Genomic DNA, 8,589 nt, shown 5'->3' with positions numbered 1-8,589 from the left:
TTGATCTAGTAGGTCGTCGATTCAAGCTAATGGATATTTGTTCTTTATCGTAAACTTGTTCAACTCCCTATAGTTAATGCACATCCTCATCAAACTATCTTTATTTGTCATGCAAAGTACAAGTGCACCCCACGGTGAAGAACTCGAACGAATAAATCCTTTCTTGGGCAATTCCTCCAATTGCACCTTTTGCTCCTTTAACTCTGCGGGAGCCATATGATATGGTGCCTTATGTGTTAGAGCTGTCGCAGGTTTAAACTCTATTCTGAATTCAATCTCTCTGTCAGGTGGCAATCCGGGTAATTCGTCAACGAAAACTTTAGGAAAGTCTTCCACTACGGGTATCCCACAGACTTCTCTGTCCTTGTTGACTTCTCTACCACCATTGCTAGAAATGCTGCTGCGCCATTCTCAATATACCTCCTAGCTTGTAAAGTTGAATACCTTGGAGGGGTGTCCTTAACTGAAGTTCTCACATAACTAACCTTATCTTCATTCAGGGGTCCAAACACAACTTCCCTCTCTCAATAGTTTATCTTAGCATAGTGCTTGAGCAACCAATCGATCCCCAAGATCAAATTGAACTCCATCAAATTGAAAACCATCAAATCAACCTTCAATTCTCTACCCTTTATTTCTACAAGACAGTCCTTAACTACTCGGGTACAAGCTACTGTATTCCCGTTAGGAATAGTTACTATTAATTTAAGGGAGAACAACTCAGTTTGGAAGCTATAGATCCATGCAAAGGCTGCAGACACGAAAGACTATGACACGCTTGAATCAAATAGTGCACAAGCCGTGAATTTTAACAGATTGATGTTTCCTAACATTGACAAAAGTAGTACTACTATTAACAGAAATTCTACTAATGCTATGTAGCTTAACGACATAGAGGTCTTAGAGAAATACTAGTAATGACACCAACTTCTTCTGTTTCTGGCGTGTTAGCATTAACATCTCCTAGAGTGATAGTATACACTCGTGCTTGAATGTGAGGCCTCGACTTCGGCTTGTTATTAGTGTTGGAAGCAGCTCCACTACTTTGAGCTGTGTTGGGACACTTTTTAATCATGTGATCGGGCTGTCCACACTTGAAACAAACTCCGTATCCAAATCGGCATTCTCCAGCATGAAACTTGTCGCGCTTTGTACACTGAAGGTTTGAGGGCGACATCTGCCTTCCAATTACAATGCCCTTGGCCTTGACTGACTTAGCAAATGACCTATTCTTCTCTGCACTTCCACTGGTAGCATATGAGAAAGCTCTCTTTCGTTCAAAATTGATCTAAGCGGCCAAGACCTTCTATTCTACCTCAGAAATAGCAATCACGTTTACCAGCTCCTGGTAATTCTCGATTATGAAACATGCCACTTGGTTGCGTATCATCGGCTGCAGCCTTCCTTGAAACTTCTGGTCTTGCATCATCTCAATTGAAATTAGATGAGGTAAGAACCTCCCCACTTCCATGAATTTGGCAGCATATTGCTCCACATATATGCTGCCTTGTACCAAAGACACAAACTCCTGCACCTATTGTTGCTTCACTAATTCTGGAAAGAATCTATTGTCGAACTCCTTCGTAATCTTCACCAATTTAAGGTAGTTAGGGTTCCCAACTCCTTTGCCAAAAGCTGCATTCACGTATCCCATCATATACCAGCCTCTCCTTGAAGTAGATACCCTGCATACAACACTTTCTGATCTTCAATGCATCCTCAAATCTTGAAAGTCCGATCGAGATCAATCATCCACTTATCTGCCCTCATGGGCCCTTTGTTGCCCAAAAAGTTTGGGTAACGGTACACCAAGAACTTCTAGTAGGTGTATCCCCTAACTTCTTGCCTGTGCTCTCGCACTTGTTGCTATTGTTGTTGCTATCTGAGCATGTGCGTCAGTAAACAAATAACTTTCATCATTTCTTGTCCTCCATCCTTTGGAGGATTTTGTTCCTCCTAGTTGTTGTCTCCACAGGGTTTCTTGGTACTCTACAATGCATCATGTGTTACATCCTGAAACACATGTTTACATGTATCAGATTCATGTACTTTTCTAGTACTTCAAAAATTCAAGCATAATAGAAGACTAAAATCTCAATCCTATATTTTGGTACCAACTCCTAGCAACATATGAGTTTACTCAGAGACGTATTGTTTTGATACTACCCTATGACACCCTCAAACTCAGCTTGGGATTTGACGGACTTTGAAGCGTCGAGACATGCAAAATAAGGTCACATACTTTTGTTCATGATAATTAAGGATGCAGTGCACCTAACATACATATAACAGTATGCAGTATTTGCAGCGAAATTTTTGTTTGAGCAATAAACAATGTACCAGAATGCTATATTCCAAAACATAATCATAATTTCATAATATTAACATCTCAAAAGTTATCCAACAAGTCTATATTAAAATAAGTACTGGAGATAGTGCTCCATAAGCACATACATGAAATTAAACTATTGAGCTAAATCACTAAGCCACTCGCGCAGGTTGGCTATGATCTCCAAAATAACATCTGGAAAATGGAGGATTGACTCCATCAGCTCCTCGTGCGTGCTCCATGGTCTAATTGACCTCATCTAGCTGGTCGAATCCTTGTTCTTCTGACACATCATCTACCATTCTGAGAGAATGGTAGTTGAGACTATCAAGTAAGATTTATAAAATCTCAGCAAGTAGAGTTTCTAAGCTACCAATAATATAAATAGGCATGTATGTTAGTAATATAACATATATGCATCATGACATGTACTTGAACATGCGTGACATGAATTGAAAATAATATGGCTACACATGACTTAACTTGAAAGTGGCATGACTTGACATAAACATAGCATGACTGCGTGAACATGAGACCTTGTTAACATATATATGTTTGATTATGTGAATTTTAGATACTCCACAACTCCTCAAGTGATGTGTGCTCCTGCGGTACCGCATCACATCATAGATATCTACTTTAGCTGTATGTAATTTGGTACCATCGACGTTGAGTGCCTGGCTTTGCTCCGGAAACCAGTCACTTAGATCCCATTCGAAGGTTGTTGACTGTACTTCATCAAAACAGGAGATTTCACATCCAATTTAAACACTTCAGAGTGGACAAAAGAGTTCTACTAGGATAACTCACCATCCTAACACTTGGGGTGGTCATGAAATAAAAAGACTCATGCATGATTTAGAACTATTTCACGACATACTCAATGCTTATGACATGGCATTCATGGCATGTAACAAAATAACATGTAACAGTATTATGATGACATGTCATTCGTGGCATGTGATAGATAATCATGTACAATAATAAGTGACATGACTTGGCATGCAATAAACAATTATAGTAAGCATAATAGACATGAATATAAAGTTCTTATAACCACACATACGTAAAACACTGAGAGTAAGTTAGAAGCTAACTTATAGAAATGTAGCGTTAACGCAAGTGAAGCGTAATAGAGTGTAGGCTGAAAGGAGATACATTCTAGGGTTAGAATATCTCACTTAATCTTCCTAATTAAAAAATTTACTAACTTTGGGTTAAATTTGTAAAGTTACCCCTGAACTTGTGGGAAATTACAAATTTACCCCTTAAAAAAGGGATTTTGCAAATAGATTCTAAAACTTACCAAAATTTACATTCCTAATGTAAATTCATCATAAATCCAAATATGAACTTAGAAAAGTTTAAAACTAATCCCAACTATGATAAACTCCTCTTGGTCGATTCATGTATAGGTAAAAGTCTAGGGTTTTATTGTTACTTGGCCGTTTAACACTCTAACATGCTTAAACCGAAAATAACAACTCCAAAAATCACATCCTTAGTTCTAAAATCATGTTAAAACACTAAATCACACATTCCATAAAAACTTGGACTCATTACATCAAAGAAAATGCTGAAACTTCAAGATTAGGTCAAATAAAACCAACTCTTAATGTTCTTGGTCTAATACTTTCATATCAACTCCAAGGACTGCAAAAGTCCATAAATAACTCTCGTAACATGTTCACCATTCAAATATAAGTGATAGCATAGTCGAACCAAAAATCATAAAACACAATATAGAGCACTCGATTTGCATGAAAACTTAGAAACTAAGTAAGCATATTTTTGGACTTGAAACAAAGTAACTAGATTCTTGATTTTCATTCAAAAAGTATTGAAAGAATACAACCATATGACTCACATTCAAGTTCTAACTAGATCAAAGCATTAAATCTAGCATGTCATAGCAAAAGGTTTCATTAAAATCAACATTGAACCCAAGAGTCTCTAGATTGAGTTCAAAACAAACTCTTGCATGATCATCATCATTCCAACAAATATATAAATTTCAAAAACTCACTATAAATACCTAGATCAAAGACTAAAGAACAACATTTATAAACATCAAAGCCTTAGAATGAAGATCCTGGAGCTAAAATCACAAACTAACCTAAACAAAAATCTGTTTTGAACCAATCGGTTTCTAATACCATTTTATAAAAACACTAACATGCTTTGAATCAAATAATTACTTGCATATAATCATGTTAACACTTCATCAAATCAAGATCTATCCAATATTTCATCAAAATATCACAAAACTTCCGAAATTCAACACAAACACCAAAAACCGTCAACAACGAACCTTTCCTCCATCAATACTAGTTTTCATCCATCAAAACGCTAAGAAAATTTTACCAACATACACCCCAATTAACTAGAATCAGTGCTAGATAAAATAAAAGAGACTAGATCCTTAGGAAATAACTTACAAAGCTCGGAATGAAGAGCACAAAACTACCCAATTTTGGTCTTTCTAGTTCTCTTTGTTTTCTCTTGAAAGAATGATTAAAATGTTCAAGTGTAGGGAAGCAAATGGGCGTGGGGTATAGGTGAAGGCCTGACTTGGTGGGTGTGGGAATGACCATTTGATGTGAGTTTGACTGTGATGCCCCGACTCCCACGTATAGAAACGCAAGAATCGTGACGTCGGGATGATGACAACACAGGTCACACATCCCAACGATAGTGCCAAGTGTGTGTACAAGCAACAATGTACAATAAACAAGGCAGCGGATAATTTAAGTAAGTCAACTAAGTACCAGAATTTTTAATATAAATTTACATAAGTAAAACGTTTAATAAGAGTTATACAATTATCCCAGGATAAAAATATAATACAAGTCCAAATACAAATACGAGTGATCCCAAATCACTCCTCGGGCGGAGCTGAATCCTCAGGCTCACCCTCAACTTCATCTGCATCGAAATCTGTGTTACCATAAATGGTACCGTAGGTAAGTATAATCCAAACAACCCTCGAGAATAAAAATGCATTAATGCAACCAACATGCATGCATATGATGAAATATGCATTATTCTCAAAACATCATTTTTCCCGAAAATGAATATTTTCCAACACATGCCAAAATCCCATTTGGCCCACAACATATCCATAAACACATTTTCCGTCATTTTCCCAGAAAATGACTCAAATCAATAATCCATCATTTTCCCAAAAAATGATTCACATAAAATCTTTTTATTCAACACACGCCATTTTTCCAGAAAATTTAATCCATTTTACCGTATGTACCATGATCTCCCCTAGGGACCATCCGCACACACTGGCTCTTTTCGCCACACCATGGGTAACGACCGTGCGTGTGACTTCGTAACGAGCGATGCCCAGTTCCGCGCCCAGCACCTTCGTGGCCAAGCATCTTCTAGCCCCCGCTAGCAAGAGGGGCCACGGAGTCGGCACGAGAGTGTTACCATCCCGTCCGATCCCGTTGTCGCCCAGCGACAACCCAGGGGACATCATTCAGTATATTCCGCTCCCGAGTGACCAGAGGAGCTCCACCGAGATAATGCCCCATCTCGGCTTGGGGTCGTGATATACACGCACCCAAAAATCATTTCTCACATGAAAATCCAGTTTTCATAAAATACACATGAACATGAATGCAATTACACGAAAACCCAGTTTTCATTTACAAACATGAATATGCGTGCAAATGCAATGAACAAGACACGACACCAATAACCAACAACCAACAATGTCAACACAATCCAATCACATAAATAACTCCATTCTCCAATCCATCCGACCCCCTTACCCCTCGGACTCAGTCCGGCACAACCAACCAGATCACAATAAAAATGAGTTAGTACAAAAATACATTTAAATCACGAAAGTTCTTTAGAAAAATACTTACTGCGCTATATAATAATTTTTGAAGGATCACGGAACTGCAAGAAGTGGCAACACAGCAACAGAATAGTGCAAAATGCATTGTGGCCGTGGGTCTCAAAAACTCACTTTTGAATATGGACAAACCAAGACCTAAGATTACTAGAGAAGAGCTTAGGGATGTTGGTGAAGCTAATGGTGGAGGTGGTTGGCCGTGGGTGGCGGCGTAGAGGGTGGTTGAAGGTTAAAATGTCCAAATTGAAAATGTTGATGAATGTGCTTCACCGGTGGCGGATCGGGGTTGAGGATGGGTGCATTAGGTTGCTAGGAGGTCGAGGAAGATGTGGTGAAGAAATGGTGGCTGGAGGTGGCGCGACGGTGGCGCTAGAGCGAAGAGAAGATTGCGGCTTCAAGTCGTGCGTGGGGGCTCACGGTGACGCGAGAGGGGTTGGGATTGAAGGTGGGTGGTCGTCGGCCGGTGGGGAAGGGAAGGAGAGGGGCGGTGTTGGTCACGGCGGCACGCGGCGGTGAGCTGGGTGGAGAAGAAGAAAATGCACGGGGGAGAGGGGAGGGGTGCTGCGCGCGCGGGAGAGAAGAGAGAGAGAGGAGAAAGAAATGGGGGGAAAAAGAAAAGAGGAAGAAAAGAAAAACAGGAAAAGAAAAAAAAATGAGAGAAAGAAATGAGATCCAATCCTCACATCTTGGGTCACAAAAATGATCCAACGAAGAAGATTTCAAAACAGTAAGTTAAACAAAATAATTTAAACGTAGTGATAAAATGAAAATAAAATAATTAAATCCAACAACACAGTAATTTTAAAACCCACAAACAACTAATTTAAATTAAAGAACAATTTAAATAATGAACACTTATTAATAACAAGAAAACACATTGAATTAACAATTAAAAATCTTAAAATAATATAACATAAATCATCTAAAATTTAAAACAAGAAAACTCATAATCTTAATAAATGCAATAATTTACTTAGTCAAAATACACGTAAATACGGGGTATCACATCGACTTGTGAAAAGAGGGTGAAAAGTAGAAGGGAATGGCTGCTATTGTTTTGTTGCTGCAGGCCGAGGTGGGGGGTGATGGTGGCTTGTTTGACTTGCCATCAAGGCAATAATTGGGGCTGGTCATGAGGTGGCCTTGTAAGGTGGTGAAATCTTGTTGAAGAAGCTAGGGGTAATTGGTGGTTTTCGGTTGACTAAAGGGAGGCTAATCGAAATGAATCTAGTTTGGGGTTCCATGGGGTTTTCAGTTAGGGTTAGTTCAAATCCTAATTTTTGTCTAGGTCAAAAGTAATTACCAAGATGTAAGAGATTTAGTGAGGGTGTAAGAGTGTGTACATGAGTGGTTGGATGCTTGTGGAAGTGACTTAACCAAGTGAGAAAACACTTAGTCACAACTGGCCATGTTTAGGGTTTGGAAACCATTTAGGGTTTCGGCTTCCCTCAAGGGGTTTAGGGTCTCGGTTTGCTTCCAATGGTTTGGGGTTTCATTAGGGTTGAATAATCTTTTGGTTGACCAAATAGGGTTTTGTTGGATGGAGTAGTGATTGGCGTAAGAGAGCATGATGACAAGCTTGTTTCACTCTCCATCTCTTACACACTTTGTACTCCTCTTGACAAGTGTCCTAGGGTTTCCAAGTAGATAGCTAGGATTGTGCCATGTGTCCAACTAAAACGTTTTCTAGTAATCCTAAGTGTATTTGAACATCCTACATGGCAATTTGACTGTTGTTTAAAACAGATACCAAATGGTGCTCTCCTGAAGGGTTACTATTCATCCAAAAAGCCCGAATCTTTTTATTGCACCATAAAATCTAAATACTCATACGAATCTAATGGTACAATTTGTTTCATAAAATTCTATTCCTAAGTGTCTTAATTAATTAGAAATGCGATTCCATCACCGGCTCACCATAGTGGATCGGGATTCGACTACGGTAATAGACTAAAACCTTTTAGGATTTTACGACGTTTCTAAGGTTTAAAAAAATTTGTCTATTGAATTTCTATCGGGTCGTTACAATTTTCCTATCTATGTTTAGATCGGTTCCCATTATCTCCATGCATATCGGTTGGGAAGTCCCAGTGTTATTAGAGGTTCTTGTCGTCTTCTCTACACAGTGAAGCCCTTAGTTTTTGGGCTTAGGGTACTCATGTCCATCCTCTGATTCTCATACTCCTCCATCCACATCCGGTATCATTCATCCCTATGAATAGGGAAAAGCCTGCATTCGACACTCATCTTTGGGGTTGGGGGGGGGGGGGTGGGTGGGGGAGAATCGACATCTGGTAGGACTTCCCAACAATGCAGCACCACTAAGAGCCGTGAGTCCTAGATTTCCTTTGTCACACCTCATGCGAGTTTCAAATCAAGGGTAAAA

The sequence above is a fragment of the Juglans microcarpa x Juglans regia genome, chromosome 3S (assembly GCF_004785595.1).
Source record: "Juglans microcarpa x Juglans regia isolate MS1-56 chromosome 3S, Jm3101_v1.0, whole genome shotgun sequence".
Lineage (NCBI taxonomy): Eukaryota > Viridiplantae > Streptophyta > Magnoliopsida > Fagales > Juglandaceae > Juglans > Juglans microcarpa x Juglans regia.
This window is presented reverse-complemented; position numbering follows the sequence as displayed.